The 18,412-nt window shown below is 45.4% G+C and overlaps 1 long non-coding RNA gene across 1 annotated transcript in view; it reads left to right on the top strand.

Moving 5' to 3' along the window:
* LOC116281908 (uncharacterized) overlaps positions 1-18,412 on the top strand; it is a 554,075-nt gene that overhangs the window by 296,455 nt on the left and 239,208 nt on the right. The window contains exon 5 of the long non-coding RNA XR_012075708.1: positions 4,058-4,196. This is a non-coding gene — a long non-coding RNA (uncharacterized lncRNA). The remainder of the gene's footprint in view (positions 1-4,057; positions 4,197-18,412) is intronic.

Raw genomic sequence — 18,412 nt, 5'->3', positions numbered from 1 at the left:
ATTAAAGAAACATTTATAAGTAGAAAAGATCTACTTAATATGACTAAACACCCACCATACCTGAAACATGTTTATGTTTGCCATCTAATGCGCAACCACGTGGGGTAGGTGTTGCTTGAACTCTGATTCAGAGTTCGAGTTTCTCTTTCAAGGTCTGATGGCTGGGATAGTGTGAAATAAGGTCTGTGCGATACAAGCCAAATTCTGTCCCCTGTGCATTTGGGCTTAGCACCAACAGCCCTTTGCTGAAGTTCTAGAACCAGGTTGAAAGGTGAAAGAAATAGTTGTATTTCTGTTGCTTTTCGGGGTCACGCTGTCAGCTCCCACGGCACCCTCGGTGGCCACAGAATGACCAGAAATAATACACCCTCGCCCTCCACAACACTTCCCTCAGCTCTTGGGACATAACATAGGAAGGGGCTGTGGGCTTCATGACCTCCAGAGAGACTCAAGGATTTTCTTCCAGGTAGTAACCTCCCCACCTTTCCACTGCTCCAGTCCTCTTTTTATTTTTACTTCTAATCTGAGACTCCCTGGAGGTCATGTATGACGCCTTGTTCATCTCTGAAGCCCTAGCAGATAACGTAACAGTTGGCATATAGTAGGCACTTAACAAAATCTACTAAAGGAACATGGAAATGCCAGAATCCATATCTTCCTCTGAAAGGAAGGTTATAAATACAGCCATTGCCAGAATGTGATATTCTGCATGTGTTTATATGTTCGTGTGTACACACACACACACACACACACACACACACACACACACACACACAGAGTCAGTGTTTCTCAAGTGTCTTCATTTCCTTTTTAAGCCTTTTGAGATAATTTCACCATTTGACCACTGATGGGAAGAGGTAGATAAGAGAACTACTGTCCTATGAAAAACTTAATTGGAAGCCAGTATTTTAAGTAGCCACAGAAAGAGTTAGGTAGAATCCCTGATGACTCTAACCTTAAAGTCTGTAACTAGAAACTAAAGCATCCCCTCCGTACTTAGGGGACATGCTCCCCAGGTGACCTTGGTTAGACTGGGGACATTCAGCCTCTAGAGAATAATTGTAGGCATTTATGCTTTTCTTTCCCAAAACAGTCAGGCAACCTCTTTCACTGCCTGGCCTGCCTCCGGGGGCCTCTGCCTTAGGGAGAGAATTGCAAGGTTGGGCTCATTATTCTGGCCTCCCCTTTTCTCTTCTGGCCCACCTCCTCTTTGTGCAGGTTGTCCCTTAATGTATAAATGCCCTTTGGAACTCAAAATGCAAGGATTCCATCAGCAAATTGTTCGACTCCCGGTCACTGATTACCCACAGTGTGCCAGGACTTTTCACATTTAGTGAGTTAACTTAACTTAAGTTACCCAGCAAAGGCATTTTACTCACTCCAGCTCCTACTGTGTGTGTGTCCCTTTGTCGTACACTGCGGGAATGAACAGCAAATGAATGGCCTGGAATCAGCCCTCAAGGTCTTGTGGTCGGCTGGAGACGGTGGTAGATGGGGTCTTCTAGAAATTGTGAAGGCCGAGGAGATGCCGCCAGACTGTAGATCACTTAGTGCTGTCTTGTTATAACTCCCGCAGTAAGCCAGGATCCTCTCCTTTGAGGAAGGTGAGACCTCCCTGTGTTCGTAAGGACTAACAACACTAATTGTTTATAAAGACTTTTCTCACCCCTCTCTTGTTTGCCGCACATAAGAACCGCTCACTTGAGCAAGAAATGGCCCTATTTAGGACCCATCTGGAACAGCTTGCTTGCCTTGCAAGCCTGGGTTGCCAGCATCTTGATTCAAATGTCCAAGCTGTCTACTTGTCTCAGCAATATCTGGAGGTATTTGCTCACTAGTATCTTCTAGGGGAAACACAAATAGTAGTTGAGTGGATTCAATTCACTTTATGAAATGTACCCCCAAGTAACGTAAACATATCTATCTGTCTGCGTGGAGTGTTTACTACAGGTAGCCTGAGTGTGGGTCTGGTTTCATGAGCTATCCCTTCTCTGGACCCTGGGGTCACCTGTGCAAGGGGTGACAATCAGAATGTCCAGGTCCTGAGCTGATCCACCCACTTACCCATCATGTAGTTCTTCCCCAGGCTGCATCCTACAGCTAATGGTGAGAAATAGGGTGGAAAAGGTTAAAACAAAAGGCTAAAATTGTTTTTGCATTTTATCCATGAGTTGCAGGTGTCCAAATTCTCCATAGATGATTGAATCTCCATGGATGATTGAAAACCCAAGTATGCCATGATGTGTGGGACAAGCCATTTGCTCTTTTCTTGGTCTCAGTTTCCTCAATTCCTTCCTCTGGCCTCATCTCTAAAGTATAGGGGTAGAAGTTCCCTAAACATCCTCTGAGTTCTTAGGTGCCATGGCATGTTGGAAGATGCGCCAATCCTACCTTGGAGATTGTTGAACCCCTTGAGAGGCATTTGAAACAACCTCAGTGGAGGTATTAAAACATGGATTCAAATTCTTTGACATTCCTTATTTCCAAAGATGGGGGTCTACGTCCTTGATCCTTGAATCTGGGTGGGTTGTGACTACTTCAGCCAATTGAATATGGCAGAAGTGACACTATGTAACTTTCAAAACTAGATTGAAATGGTTGTGTAACTTCTACCTTCTTCACTGGAATACTGTGTCTGGGAGTACTGGGACCACCAAGTTGGAAAAGTTGTCTGTTCCAAGAGACCATCCCAGCTGAGCCCAGCCATTCAGTTATCCCATCCAGGAGCAGACCTGTGAATGAAGGAGGCTTCAGATGATTCCAAGTCCTTCCAGGCCATTTGAATCTTGCCAGCTTAAGTCCCAGACATCGTGGGGGTGGAGCAAAGCCATCCTCTCTGTGCTCTGTCTGAATTCCGTGCCCCCAGCTTCTGTGAGCATGTTAAGTAAGCAGTTGTTGGTTATGCTGCTAAATTTGGGGGTGATTCATTACACAAGAGTAGAGTCCTCAGAGGGGCACCTGGTTGGCCTGTTGAGATGACGCTTAAAAAGATTGTTGGGGGAGCCCTGGTCTCTGATTCATCTGTGTGTCTGTATCAAGGAACAGGCTATAAGGAGCCTTTGCCTCTTTGCCGCTGAAAGGATGCGTGTCTGAAAAGACAAAAAAGGTCACCTTATAAAGGAGCATTGCTGTTGTCTCTCTCGCTGATACATTCGCCTCCCTGCTGTACTCCTCCTAGTGCAGAAATTCATGGGTCCCCCGCCCACGCCAAATGCTGCATTGGGAGCAGACCGCCGTCATCACCCAGCCCTGCGGATCTGCCAGAACTGTTCACTGGGACGGCAGGCCAGGCTTCCCATCAGAGGGTCTTCAGAGGGGGCTGGGAAGGATGAGTTACTGGGTTTTTACTGCACAGGAGTTGCTGTGGAAAGTGCGTCACATGCTTCATCCTTCCGACTCGTCCCAGACCGGCTGGGAGAGAGGCAGGTACTGGCGGTTTCCCTCTAACAGATGTGAGAGGGCAGCTGAGCGGAGCTGAGTCAGCAGCCCACCCAGTGTCTGTTGTGGGAGTTCTGAGGGACCCGTAATTGTGAATGGATGAGGAGTGGTTAAGTGAGGAAAGCTGTGAAGAACTCATCGGATGGGGATCACAGGAGGTGAACAAAAGATCGTCCCTGTCTCTTTAGCTCCAAACTGGAGAAAACAGGCTGGACACTGGGCTGTCAGAACCCAAGATGCCTGGCTTTGGACTCACACAGGTCTCATGCACTTGACCCCTCTGCTGTTCTGGTGCGCAGAAACCCCTTCCTGGGAGTCTGTCTCCAGAAGTGAGGGGTGAAATCTTGAGCAGCTCGTATCATCTGGACCTCGGTTTTCCCATCTGTTGCTTGGGGGTCAAACTGTCTCTCAGGCAAGTATCGAAAGGCTTTCGAAGGTCCTCATGATGCCCAGTTTGTGGTTTGTAACCTCTTGGCCTCTGCATTTGGAGGAAGCAGTCTGAGTTTCTCTTCCTTAGATGCTACTAGATTTTGAGATGCATGCTTTTCAGGTTTAAAGAAGAAGTTTAATAGAATTCGGGTTAAATGCTAAGTATGCCTCTTTCTTTTGTCATTGACAGAAGTCTGGAGCATTGGGTTGTGTGAATCCTCACGCTGGGGTAACCGCCACCTCCTCCCTGGCAATGACAAAGTCTTGCATCCCAGAGGTCAGGCCAGTCAGAGCAATGAGCCCGCGACGTATTGAACTGCAGCTTGGTGGTAATTATTTCTTTCTCTTTTTAGTAGATTCCTATTAGCTGGTTAAAGGTGTGCATTTGTAAAGAGCTCTTTGCTCTGCATATAACTGAGCTCACCTCCAGTGCCCCAGGCTTGAACCTGGGCAGCCACCAAGCCCATCACTACCTCCAGCTCTTTCTGTGTCCTCTCGCCCCTGCCAGCCGGTCAGCAAGTGCTGTTCGCTCTTCACACCACCTTCTCTATACTTGCTGCCTCCACTGTCTCCCCTGTCCTTGCTGTGCCTTCCTCTGTTGGATTCCTCGTTCTCTCTCTCTTGCCTCATGCTCTCGGCATCCTGACTGGCCTGGCAGCCTGACACTTCCTGTGTCTCCTCTAATCCACTGTTCGCAGCTCAGGCAGCAAGACTTTTTGAAAATACAGACATCCCACCTCTTCCATCAAAAGGGGCGGGCACTCCTTGAAGTGGTGGAAGCAGTGCGGGGAAGCCAGCCGAGCCCCATGCCCTGCGGCCATCTCCCTGGGGGTCTGTGTCTCTGGAGAATACAAGCTCACTGAAGGCAGGGGTTCTAGGTTCGTTATCTTCTTGTTCCCAGCAACCCACACTGTCTTCTGCAGAGGTGGTATCTGGACCCTTAATGGTGAATGAGTCAGGAGCGGTTAAGTATACAGGGATGTGAAGAGGAACCCACTGGCTGCTATCATAAGAGGTGAACAAAAGATGTCACCTGCTCTTAGGTCTGAACCTGGGGAAGCAGGCTGGACACAGGGTTATCAGAGCCCAAGAGGTCAAGGCAGGTGATTCAGGCAGGTGAGACGAATGCCAGGGGCGGTATGACCCGACAGCAGGAATCTGTCACACTTGGCATTGTGATGGGCAGACAGGCAGAAAGGCAGGTAGGAGCCACGAGCTGGGGTTTCACTGAGGACCAACTTAGGGATCTGGGTCTATGGGAGCCCCTTGACCTACATACCAATCATGTCTCTACCCCTTATGGCCCTGTGAGCTGGGGAGCTTGCTTAATCTTTATGAGCCTCAGTTTCTCAACCTGTTAAAAGAGAGTTGAGTCACATGGAAGAGTAGGGCACTTCCTCCTCTGACAGTGGAGACTTCTCCAGGGAGGAGAGGTCTGGGGAAAAGGGTGTGGAGTCTGGAATCAGGCAGATCCACGTTTGAATCCCAGCTCTGCTTCTTGCTCCCTGTGTGAACGTGGGCAAGTGACAACGTCTATGATCTTCCGTTCCATACTCTGTAAAATACGTAATACTCACCTCACGTGGGTTTTGGGGAGACTAGGTAGAGTGATTGTAAAGAAGGTGGTTTTTGAAGAATAGTTGCTGACACTTTCATTGGGCAAATCCAAACTCCCCTCCTTGGGAGCCCCAGCCCCTACCTCCCACTCTGGGCTCTGCACTCAGCTTAACCTCCACTCCCTTGTCCCACCCTGCTAGCTGGATAGTCTTTGCCTCCTGTCTCTCCCCTGGTTCTTTGAACTGCCCTCACTCTACCTTCTCCTGAAGAGCAATTTTACATTCTTGGCTTTGTGTGAGCTCTTGCCATATGTTAATGTTTGGAAAATCAGCCTGAAACAGAGCAGGGAGCCTTCCGAACCTGAGCCCGGAGGCAACAAATAAATTACTTTGCAGCAAGGGTTCTGTCTGTTGCAAGTTAAAACTTAGCAAAGAAAACAACCCCCTTCTGTTTTGGACACCTTGGAGGCTGTGGGCATCCTCGCCTCAGGGTCAGAACTCCACTTGCACTACAGCCGGGGACGGAGCCATCATCAAAGGCCCCTTGTACCGTGTGCCCGGCATTGTGCAAGACCCTTAACTCACATGTTACAGATGAGAAACGGCAGCTTATCAAGGGTAATTAACTTGTCCAGACTCACCCATTAGTAAATAGATGAAGCCAGATTTGCAAGCGGTCTGTTAGATTGCAAAGCCTGTGTATTAACTGCTCAACCTCACAGCCTCTTAGTATATAAAAAGTAGGGAGCATCACTTTTTTTTTTTTTTAGAGGAAGGTGTGCATTTTAGAAGATTTCCTCTGGGTGCTGCATGGATTGATGATGGCAGGGAGTGAGAATAGAGATGGAGGGCCAGGTTAAAGATTGTGGTGGACTGGTTAGGTGGACGGGGAGCCTGAACTGGGGTCAGGAAGGCTGAGATTGATCAGGCATCCAGATGCCTAGGGCTTTCTGCTCAGTGCGCTAGCTGTGAGTCTGTGGCAGTGGAGGGCTAACCCCAGGCCCTGTCCATATCCATGCTGGTCATTCAGGAAGGTCTCTGTACCTTGTTACCTTTAGCTCTAATGCAATATGGTAGGTTGTTTGCAAAAATGGCCACAAAATTCCTCCTGTCCCTTTGCAATATAACTCTGTGTTACCTACCATCAAGCAGTGGAGTCTTTCTCTCCACTCCTTTGAATCCAGATTTAGTTTGGTCAGTGGGATGTTAGCAAATGAGATACAAACAAAGACCTGAGTAGTGTTTGCACACTCAAGGGCTCACCCACTCATACTGCTCTCTGGAACCCTGCTTCCCAGTCTAGTAGAGGTGCCCGAGCTAGCCTGCTGGAACACGAGAGACCCTGTGCAGCCACGATGAGCAGCTCCAGCCGAGGCCTCCTTAGACCAGCCAGAGCCAACTGCCAGCAGCGTGAGCATGGAGACCACGCAGCACAGACCAGGAGACTGCCCAGCTCACCCACAGAGCTGCGAGAGTCAGTAGTGTTTGCTGTTTTAAGCCGTTAAGGTTTGGAGTGGTTTGTTTCTCAGAAAATTAATAGGCTGTCAGAGTCAATGGGCAGAAGGAGCTCAGGGTCTCTCTTGTTTCTGAGCCCCCGCTGCCTGTGGCATCTCTGGCGCAGCACGTATATATCCTGCCCAGCCTGAGTTAGAGCCTGAAAACACCCAGGTACCCTGGGCCAGGGCTGAAGCTGAAAGTCACCTCATCTAACTGCTCTTATTCCCCTAACTAAACTCTAGGCTCTTGGAGGCAGAGGCCAGACCCCTGGCAAAGAGCCCAGACTACATCCTGCAGGGGTTTAGGGGTCTTGAAAGTTCTTGCCTGTTTGTTTTAAAATAATATTTGAAGCTGTTCTGTATCTCGATGTGTCGATGCTTATACAACTATATGCATTTGTCAAACTCACAGAACAGTACTCTTAACATGGGTCAGTTCTACTGTATGTGCGTTATGCTTTAATGAAAAAATATTTTAAAATAAAGAAACAATGTTTAGTATGGGGCAGGATGAGAATTTGAATAAAAGCTGTGCACTCCAGGGCCCATCCTGAAAAGCACCACGTTACCTCAGCTATACTTTGTCATACGCATGTCATTAAAAATAAATTCTTTATAACTCTCACTTTAATGACTATTTCAGTTATAGGAATTACATCATGATAGAATGACCCAAAAAAGTCAGATTAGAAACAAAAGCATATTCACTGTTAAACACAATCTAGTTCTGTTCCACTCACAGGAAGGTCGAGTAGATGTACTCTGCCCTGTTCCGCCTGCTGAGTACAGCTCGAAACCCTGGATGTTACAAACAAAGCAGGCGTAAGAAGACTCTGAGGGGTGGAAATGAGAAGGCAGACCCGCTAGGAACGTGGGGACCTGAGGGATGACACCGTTGTTGTGTGTTCTTGGGATTTTTGTTTGTTTTGTCTATCCAGACTCGTAGCTGAAGAAGCCAGAAATTCAGACACTAATAGGTGCAGACAAAACAAACAAACAAAACAAAAACCTAGCAAAAGCCTGTACTGTGTAGTCAAAGGACCAGGAAAAGAGGTCGCCTAACAAGACAGCGAACCTCAGTGCAGTAATCTTCACACTGCAGCCAAAGGCCTCAGAAGGAAAAAGAAGTGGCCCCACTCCCGGCCACACGAGCAGAGGCTGCTTGCGGTGTCTGGGCTTCCTTTTCTTCCCCAGGAGGAGCCCTTGCCTGGTAACGCCAGGGGAGTTTAAGTGGGGACTTCTGTCCCTTCTGGGGGGCGATAAGGAGCCCCCTCTCTGTGCAGTGGAGACCGTGTGGAGAGCTTGAACTTCCACCTGCCACAAGAATAATGAAGTGCCTCTCCCCACCCTGCTGGGTGGTGTCAGAGGAGGCTCCCGGGAGAGCCAGGACGCTGATCCCTGCCCACTGTAACATGACCACCCAGTCCGGGGTGTTTGTGGAAGTCAGATGAGGAGCAGTCATGAGTCCGTCTTAACCCCTCCCAGACTGACTCATGGCAACAGAGGGGTACTGGGAGATGGAACTCCCTCCCACCCAGCAGGAATGAGGAGATCCCTGTCTGTTGTCACCGAAGGTCACAGGATGCTACCTATGATAGGAGCTTTTCTTTCTTTCTTTCTTTTTCTTTTTTTCCCTCCCCTTCCCTCCCCTCCCCTCCCCTCCCCTTCCTTTCCTTTCCCTTCCCTTCCTTTCCTTTCCCTTCCCTCCCCTCCCCTCTATGGTCATCAATGATACTGCTCCTACCAGAATGGTATCAGAAGAAGCCAGCCAGGTTAAAATAAACTCTAGAGTGTCATAACACAACACAATACCCAAACATATGTCCAGATTTCAATAGAAACCAAAATCATACCAATAAGCAGAAGGATTTCAGACAGAATAGAAAGACGCAACCAGTAGATGTCAACACAGATCACAAGAGATGTGAAAATTATCCAACAAAGATTTGAAAGCAGCCATCAAAACAATGCTTCAGTGAACAATTACAAAACCAGCTGAAACAAATGAAAAAGTAGAAAGCCTTAGCAAAGAAAGAAAAAGTCTCAGTAAAGAAGAAGAGCTATAATGAAGAGCCAAATGGGAATTTAGTAACCAGGAAAGAACTGAAATGAAAAGCTCAGTGGGCTCAACAGCGAAGTGGAGGCAAAACAGGAAAGAATCAGTGAACTTGAATATAGAAAAAACAGAAATGACCCAACAAGAACCAGAGAGAAAACAGACTGAACACAAAGGAACAGAGCCTCAGAGACATGTGGGATTATAAAAAAGATCAAATATTTGTGTAACTGAAGTCCTGGAAGGAGAGGGTAGGGCCTTAAAAAAAAAAAAAACCAAACACAAAGAAATAATGGCTGAAAACTTCCCAAATTTGATGAAAAATATGAACTTAAAAAAGTTAAGGCAAATGCCAAACAGGATAAAACCAAAGAAATGCCCACCAAAATACATCGCACTCAGACTCCTGAAAAATGAAAACAAAGATAAAATCTTGAAAGCAGGGAGAGAGAAGTGATATCTACAGGGGGAAAAACCCCACAAACTGAATGATGGTAGACTTCTTTTTTTTAACATTTTTTTTGATTTATAATCATTTTACAATGTTGTGTCAAATTCCAGTGTAGAGCACAATTTTTCAGTTACACATGAACATACATACATTCATTGTCACATTTTTTTCTCTGTGAGCTACCATAAGATCTTGTGTATATTTCCCTGTGCTATACAGTATAATCTTGTTTATCTATTCTACAATTTTAAAATCCCATCTGTCCCTTCCCACCCTCCACCCCCTTGGCAACCACAAGTTTGTATTCTATGTCTATGAGTCTATTTCTGTTTTGTATTTATGCTTTGTGTTTTTGTTTTTGGTTTTTAGATTCTACATATAAGCGATCTCATATGGTATTTTTCTTTCTCTTTCTGGCTTACTTCACTTAGAATGACATTCTCTAGGAGCATCTATGTTGCTGCAAATGGTGTTATGTTGTTGGTTTTTATGGCTGAATAGTATTCCATTGTATAAATATACCACATCTTCTTTATCCAGTCTTCTGTTGATGGACATTTAGGCTGTTTCCATGTCTTGGCTATTGTAAATAGTGCTGCTATGAACAATGATGGTAGACTTCTCATCAGAGACCTCAGAGAAGCCAGAAGAAGGGGCACCACATTTTTCAAGAGCTGAAAGAAAAGGGTTGTCAATATGCAATTCTATATGCAGCAAAAATGTCTTTAAAAATCAAGGAGAGTAAATCAAAGGCATTTTCATATGAAGGGAAACTAAGAGACTTTGTCACCAGCAGACCTACCTTACAAGAATGGATAAAGGGAGTTCTGTCAACAGAAGGAAGATGATAAAGGAAAGAATTCAGGAACATCAGGAAGAAAGACAGTAAGCAAAAATACGAGTTTAATAGACTTTTCTTCTCTGAAGTTTTCTAAATTAGGTTTGAGGCTTGGAGCAAAAATTGTAACACTGTCTAATGTGGTTATTAATGTATTAAGAAGAAATATTTAGGACAGTTATATTATAAATGAGGGAGGGTAAAGGAATATAAAAGGAGGTAAGATTTCTATGCTTCATTCAAATTGGTAGAAGGATGACTCATTGACAACCAGGCTGGCTCCACTGAGGGCTGTTCCCGCTGAATTTCCCCAGCCTCAGAGGCTGGATCTGAAAACTTGTCCTGCGAGTCAGGAAGCCTTGTTCTTTACATCAGTAACTTGTTGTGTGATCTTAAATAAATATCTTGTCCTATCCATGTCTTGGTTCCCGAATTTGTGACAAAAAGAAAATGATTTTAAACAACCCATGGGAAGCTTTCTTCAAAGGGAATTCTGTGAAGTCTTGCAGATGAAACAGAAAATTGAAAGCTGGAGGAGCCCCACTCCCCTGCCCTGCAGGGACCGCCCAGTGTGAGGGCTGACTTTCTGCATGGACTTCATTGCAGCCCTGGTGTCCTCCAGCTTTTCGTCTCAGTGCCTGCTCTTTGTGGCATCTCCCAGAAAGATCAGGGTCCTTCCCAGTCACTTGCTCCTCTGTCTCTGTGCCCCTTCCCTCATCCTCCAAGGACGACTGGGAAACTCCCGAGTGACTTTTCCCAATATGCCTACTATTATTAAATGACACGTAAGGTTTGACTTCTCAGGGATGTTCCAGAACGTGCCTGCCTTCTTCTTGAGAGATGGGGTTGGTGTCCTCATGCCTCAGTCTTGTTCTGGGCCTGGCAGTGGCCCTGGCCAGCCTGATGCACTCTGGGGGTCAGTGTCCATGGCTGACAACGGCTGGCAGGCTACACCCTTTGAGCTGCAGTGGGTGGGGATGTGGGAGCCCACGCTGCAAGGAGGGAGAGCTGGCTGGGAGAACAAGCTCCTTTTCACACTGGGGCGTCCCTCCCCTCCGCCCCCCAGGGGTAAAGCGCTGCCCCTGTCTTTACTCCACAGAGGCCAGTGCTTCCCCAGCAGAGCGCATGGCAGGCTCTGCAATTACCAGTCATCTCCCCCTGAGCTCATGAGCCAGAGGAGGCAAGAAGAGTCTCGTGCTCCTCTTAGTATCCCTTCTGCCCAGCACAGGATCTGGCTTCAAGCAGGAGACCTTCAGGCGTTTGTGAATTGAAATGCACTGGCTCCGTCTGCAGCTGCCTCCCAGCCACAATTAGCAGAGAGTGAAATTCCTCTCCAGGTGGTTCTTGACCTAACAGGTGCGCACATGGATAGCCTTCTCCTTTGCAGAGCATTTGAGGGTCTGATTTATTATTAACAGGAAGTGGTGGGTCTGGAGCAGATCCAGAAAACAGTCAGAGACATGAGTAAAGAGGCAACAGCTCTTAGGAGGAAGGTTTAAAGTAAATACAGTCCCTTCATCTGGGGCAGAAGAAACAGGCCATAATATATGAGGCGTCAAACCTGTGAGGAGTCTTATGAAAAGTCATCCCTCCCTTCCTCCTCCTCTGCACTCCTTTCTCCCTCCCACCTGCCTGCCTGGAGCAAACATTGATCGAGGTTCTACCGTGCCCTTGGCACTGTGTTAGGGGATGGGAAGGCTAAGGAGGTTTATTGTGCATATTCTATGCCTTCAAGACACTTACAATATGGTAGAAGACAGAAAACAAATAGCTGTAATAAAAAAAACCAAGACTGGGTTGTGTGAGTGGTCAGAGGCAGGAAGCAGAGATCACATCTGGCTTGGATATTTGGAGAAAGCTACATGAAGGGAGAGGTGAACTTTGAACCAGGGGAGGCTTTAAATCAAATAGAGGAAGTCATTAAGAATGCTGACTCTGTCCACCAGACCTGCTCCGAATCCCGATCCACGGCCAACTAGCTGTGTGGCTTCAGTGAAATCACCTCACCTCTCTGAACTTCAGCTTCCTCCACTATAAAATGAGTGAAAATATTTTCCTATAATGTCCTTTCTCTTGCAATGAGCCCATCTTTCTCTACTAGGTCATTCTCACGAACACACGCATGCTTATAATTTATCTCCAATTTAAACAGAACAAAAGCCTCTCCTTGAAACCATATTCTGCTTTCACCTACCACTCATTTCACTGCCTTGCTTTAGAATGAACTCCTCACACAGGTTGTCTACTTGTCTCTCTGTTCTCTGCTCCCCCGTTCTTTCCTGCACCAGTTCCAGTCCCTATCCTCCCACTGAAATTGCTTGGGTCATGGTCACCTATCACCTACATGACTCAAAAACCAAAGGCTGGTTCTTTGATCAAATCCTACTTGACTTAGCATCACTTGACACAAGGGACCATTTTCACCTCCTTCCTGTGGCTTCTAGGATTGGTTTCCTCCCAGTTCCCCCCAGGTTGTGCCTCTTTTGCTGTTTCCTCTTCATTTCTCTGGCTATTGTATAAACACTGGACCTGCCCGGAGCTCAGTTCTAGGACCTCGACTCTGTCTACTGGCACACCTCTGGTCGTGTCATTTAGTAATGGCCTGACAGGTCCCCAGTGTCCACCTCTACTCCAGGCTCTCTCCTGAAAGCCAGACTCAGACTCTCAGCTGCCCACTCGGCATCTTCTCTTAGAAGTCTCATTAGCATCTGAATCCCAAAGTGTCCACAGTCAGTCTCCATCCTCTCCACCCACTCACATGCCTTTAGTTTTGGACAGTTATCGTCTGTGTTGTTGAGGATTAAAAACTTAGTAGCCATCCTTGACTCTTCTTTCTTTCAGACCCCATATGAAATCCACAGCCATTTCACGGGCTCTCCATTCAAAATACATCCAGAATGTGACCATTTCTCACTACCTCCGCTGGTCTCACCCTGGTCCAAGCCACCATCATCACTTACCTGGACTGTGAAATAGTTTCCTAAGGGCCACCTTGCTCCCACCAGTGACTCAAACCAGAACCATCCTTTTACTGTACTATGTCATACCATGTCACTCTCTTGTCCCAGACCTTCCTGTGGCATCTCAATGGTCTCAGAGTAACAGCCAAGGTTGTGCCATGGTCTGTGATGCCCCATGATCTGCCCCCGACCCTCCACCCGCATCCTGACTTCATCCCTTGTCAGCTTCCCCCACGTCTCTCTGTTCTGGACTCGCTGGCTTCTTTGAAGTTCCTCAGATCCACCAAGCATGTCCCCACCTCAAGGCCTTTGCATTGCAATAGCTGCAACTCCTCTCCTCCAGAAATATGCAGGGTCTACCCTTCACTTCCTTCAAGTCTCTGCTCACAAGGACCTCATCAGAGAGACCTTACCTAACCATCGCTGCCTCACCTTGCTCTATCACCCTCACCTTGTGCCAGGGTTCTTCATAGCACTTAAAGTCCCCTGATATATATATATATAAAAAACATATTTTTATATAGTTTATAAAATTTTATTTAGAGTTGTATATAAATGCTATCCCTGATATATAGTATGTATTTTAAAATTTAGATATTTCTGTATTTTATATATTCATATATATTTTACATCTTTATATATATTATATAAAATGTTATCCCCTGATATATAAATATTTTATATATTTTGAGATTTCAATCTATTAGTCAGCAGACTAATTATAACATAATATGTAAAATATATAATTGTACATATATTATAATTATTATATGTAATGATTTAATAGATACATATTTAATCTGCTGGGACTGCCATTACAGAATATTACAGACTGGGTGCTTAAACAACAGAAATTCGTTTCTCACAGTGCTGGAGGCTGGAAGTCCAAGATCAAGGTCCCAAGTCTGAGATCAGATCCAAGTCCACAGTTGAAGTCCAGGACACAGGGCTCAGCATGGGTTTCCTTGGCTTGCAGACACCTGCCTCCTTGCTGAGTCCTCACATGGCCTTTCCTCTGTTGTGTGCACATGGTGGGGGCGGGGGAGACCAAGAGGTGGGGGGAGAGAGGGAGGAAGGGGATTGACAGAGGAAAGTCTCCTCCTCTTCTGTCAGGCCACCAGTCTCTGACTAGGGCCACATCCTTATGACCTCATTTAACCTTAAGAACCTGCCAAAAGCCCTATCCCCACAAGTCACATTGAGGTTAGACTTTCAACATATGAATTTGGGGAGACAAAAATTAGTACTACATGCATATTTTTTGTTGTTGTTATTATTTGTTGACTGTCCCCTAGTCACTGTCCCCCTCAGAAGATAGTTTATCCATTTCACTCCCTGCTGTTTCGCCAGTACTCAGGCAAATGTGCCAGCATGTTGGATGCTGTACATATTAGTTGTGCCTTTTGCTTTTGCTTTGTGTACCTAAGTACCACACTTAGTGGCACTTATATCCTTACATTACCTGGTAAGTACCTGGCTCATGGAAGTGTTTGGTGAATGTCCTAATTACTAGACCAAAACGAGAGGGAAGGACTGTTTTTGGGGTGGGACCAGCAGAAGCCGATCCATGGAAGTGGGGAAATGCAGCTTAGCTTGAAGAAAATACAAACAGTTCTCTTGAGTTTAAGCATCTTTCCCAAGCCATGCAAGAAAGTCCTTGCTTGTCATCCTCGGGTGTGAGGACCTCAGTGGCATCTGGGAGCTATTTTATATTTTGAAGCAGGGGAGTGGCTTGCCTGGAGCTGGGTTTATTCTGATTCACCAGGTTTGGTAGAGGGTCGAATTGGGGGAAGGGAAGCCTTGGGGCGGGGAACTCCAAGGAGAATTTCTCAAGTGAGTAAATTTGATCGATTGACTTTCCAGCATTATGCAATCTGCTACCCACTGCCTATCTTTTATGTTTTATTTCAATAATGTGTTTTCACTTGAAAGCAATACTTTCTGATCCTTTTTCATGTGAGCCCTATAATTGGTAAACAACTTATTGAAGACATAAATTAGAAGATTCTTGAATTCTCTCTCCCTCTCTGTCTCCCTCTTTGGATACTGTCTATGTTGCTCTGCTTCTGTCTCAATGATCCTTACCTTCTGAACTGCTGAATATTCTCAGAAGCCCAGTGACTTCTCTCTTATTTCTCATTCTTGGAGAGAGGGTCTGTTTGCCTCTTGTTGAGAGAAGAATGAGTTCTGGCAGAGTTTGAATAGATCTTTGTTCAAACACTTGGGTCCAAGAAAAATGAGAATTTCTTGAGGTGGGTTTTGACTTACTTGGAAACTTGCCTTCTGTACAGGTGGTGGGATCAGTAACATGTTGGCCTGGAGGTGGAGGTGAATTTCCTGGGTTCGTAGAGGTGGCCTGGGACCCTGCTGTCCCCTGCTGTCCCTCCTGCTCTAGATAGACCCCTTCCCATGGTCCCCTGAATGTTTCACTGAACTTACAGCTCCTTCTGCATTAGGAGAGGCTGAGGTCAAGCCCCACCCACCTGTGCTGTGTCCCCGCTCCATCTGTCTTTACCTCCTGTCTGTCTGATTTTCAGATTCTATACACTTGTATCACAGCTGCTTTTCTTAAATAGGCACTGAACCCCAGGCTAATTTATTCTTCTGTCTCAGTGTTTCCAAACTGAGGTCTGAGTCAGAATTACCTGGCCTCCCCCCTGAGCATGAAACCCTGAAATCTATTTTTTTAATCCTGTCTGCAGGATTTCCTGCAGAAATAGCACTTAATTTTTGGTTTATCCATGGTACTGTTGCCCACATTATTTGGGTGTTATTTGTTCTAATAATATATACACAGTATATTCTAATTTCATATATATTCTAATTATGTATTTAGTGGCTGTTTCAAAGGGAACATTTAAAGGGTGAGGAATTACATCTTCTGAAACATTGAAATGCTTGCCATCCTTAGATGAAATAGGGTTTTTATATTCTTTGTAAGTTTTTATTGGGACAATAAAACCATATTGCAGAAAGCTTAGAAAATAGGGAGAAAAGCATAATTTCCCCCAATTTGATGCAACGACTATTTTCATGCCGGTATGGCCCCCTTGGGTCTCTGTACAGAAGCGTTCGTAAACGGGAGCAGCATCTGGGCGTGCTGTGTAGTCAGGGAGAAGAGGCTGGGAGCACAGTCTCTGCTCTGGGCTCCGTCCTTCTCAGAGGATATGGCCCCAGATTCGTGGAGAGACCCACTTGCAAGAGAACCAGCCCAGGGCTCCCAGAGACGCCCCAGGGGAGGAGATGCAGAATCGCCCCAGGACCAGACCCCCAGCATCCCCGGGGCTGGTGTGCACAGCGTGCTTCTCAATCCAGCCTGTGTTTGTCGTTGCCTCCTAAACGCTGTGGAAGAACAGGACTCTGCTGCCGTCCCCGGGCCCCCTGATGGGGTAGGGGCTGGGTAGCACATAAACAGCAGTTACCACACAGTGGGACAGTCACTCTGGAGGGTGGTGCAGCGTGGGACCCTGGAGGAGGAAGCATAGCCACTGAAGACCAGGCCCTAGAAGGGAGGAATGGAGGTGGGAAGTTAGAATCGGGTGCACCTGAGCACAGTACCCCCACCCCCCGCACTGCGTTTCAGGAGCCACTGCCGGCCGTGCGGGCTGGTGTCAGTGCAAGCCCATCTGGGGGTCTTAGGGCCTCCATTCTCGCCTGTGACTTGTTGCCAGGGGAGCAAAGGGACTTTACAAAAGAAAACCTTGAGACTCTGATGTGTGCAAAATGTTGTGTTAGGCAGTTTCACCCCTCAGCAGGGAATGGCATATTCTCTCTTTATAATTTTTTTAATTTTTAATTGGAATTTTGAGACATTTAAAATATACAGAAATTGACAGAAAACAATGAAACACACATGCACACACGCATATATATACCCTGAACACATTTAAACAAAAACATTTTTTTCTTTTGATTTTTTTAAATTGAAGTACAGTTGATTTACAATGTGTTGGTTTCTGATGCACAGCAAAGTGACTCAGTCATACATATATAAACAAAGAACAAAGATATTATACATGTGTACATACTTATTCTTTTTCATATTCCTTTCTGTTATAGGTTATTACAAGCTATTGAATATAGTTCCCTGTGGCATACTGTAGGCCCTTGTTGTTTATCTATTTTATGTATAGTAGTTTGTATCTGCAAGTCCCAAACTCCTGATTTATCCCTCCCTGCCTCCTTTCTCCTTTGGTAACCAGTTTGTTTTCTATGTTTGTGAGTCTGTTTCTGTTTTGTAAACAAGTTCATTTCTGTCCTTTTTTCAGATTCCACATGTAAGTAATATCATATGATATTTATCTTTCTGACTTACTTTGCTTAGCATGGCGATCTCCAGGTCCATCCATGTTGCTGCAGATGCATTATTTCATTCTTTTTTTATGGCTGAGTAGTATTCCATGGCATTTATATACCACATCTTCTTTATCTAATCATCTGTCGATGGATATTTAGGTTGTTTCCATGAACTAAGACATTTTTTTTGCCACATTTGTTTCATATTTTCTTTAAAGGAAATTTTAAAATACCACTGAAGTCATCTTTGTAACTCTAATTGAATATACTCCTTTCCTACCCTCCTTAACTAGAGGTAGACACTGTTTTGAAGTTGCTGTGTGTTTCTCCTGTATGTGGTTTTATTCTTTCATGACCTGGGTATGGGGTATATATTTTAGAGTGTATATATTCCTATCTCTCTATCTGTCTATCTTTCTATCTATCTGCCTACTATCGTATATCTACCTATTATGTGATACATGCATTTTGTAACTTACTTTTTCTCCATCTCTCAATGTTAAGTTTTTGAGATTTACCTGTATGGATCATGCGGAATTTGGTTCTTTCATTTTCACTGCTATAGAGTGTATTTCATCATTTTAAAACACTGTGATGCACCTATCCATTCTCCTTTGAATGAAAACTTGAGTTCTTGCAGAAGACATCTTTCCCTGTATCTCCTTACATATATGTGTAAGAATTTCTCTTGCTCATATTTCAGAGACAGGTTATCTGGGTCTTTGAAAATGTGCATTTTAAGTTTCCCTGTGTGTTTCCAAATTGCTCTCCAAAGAGTTTGTACACATTTCCACTCCTGTCAGCAGTGTAACTAATCCCATTTTCTAACATCGCTATTATCACACATCACAATTTTTGACAATTTTATGAGCGTGAAACAGCATTCCATTGA

This window comes from Vicugna pacos, chromosome 9, assembly GCF_048564905.1.
Source record: "Vicugna pacos chromosome 9, VicPac4, whole genome shotgun sequence".
Taxonomy (NCBI): domain Eukaryota; kingdom Metazoa; phylum Chordata; class Mammalia; order Artiodactyla; family Camelidae; genus Vicugna; species Vicugna pacos.
The sequence above is the reverse complement of the archived record's forward strand: the minus strand, read 5'-3'. Positions and strand labels throughout refer to the sequence as shown.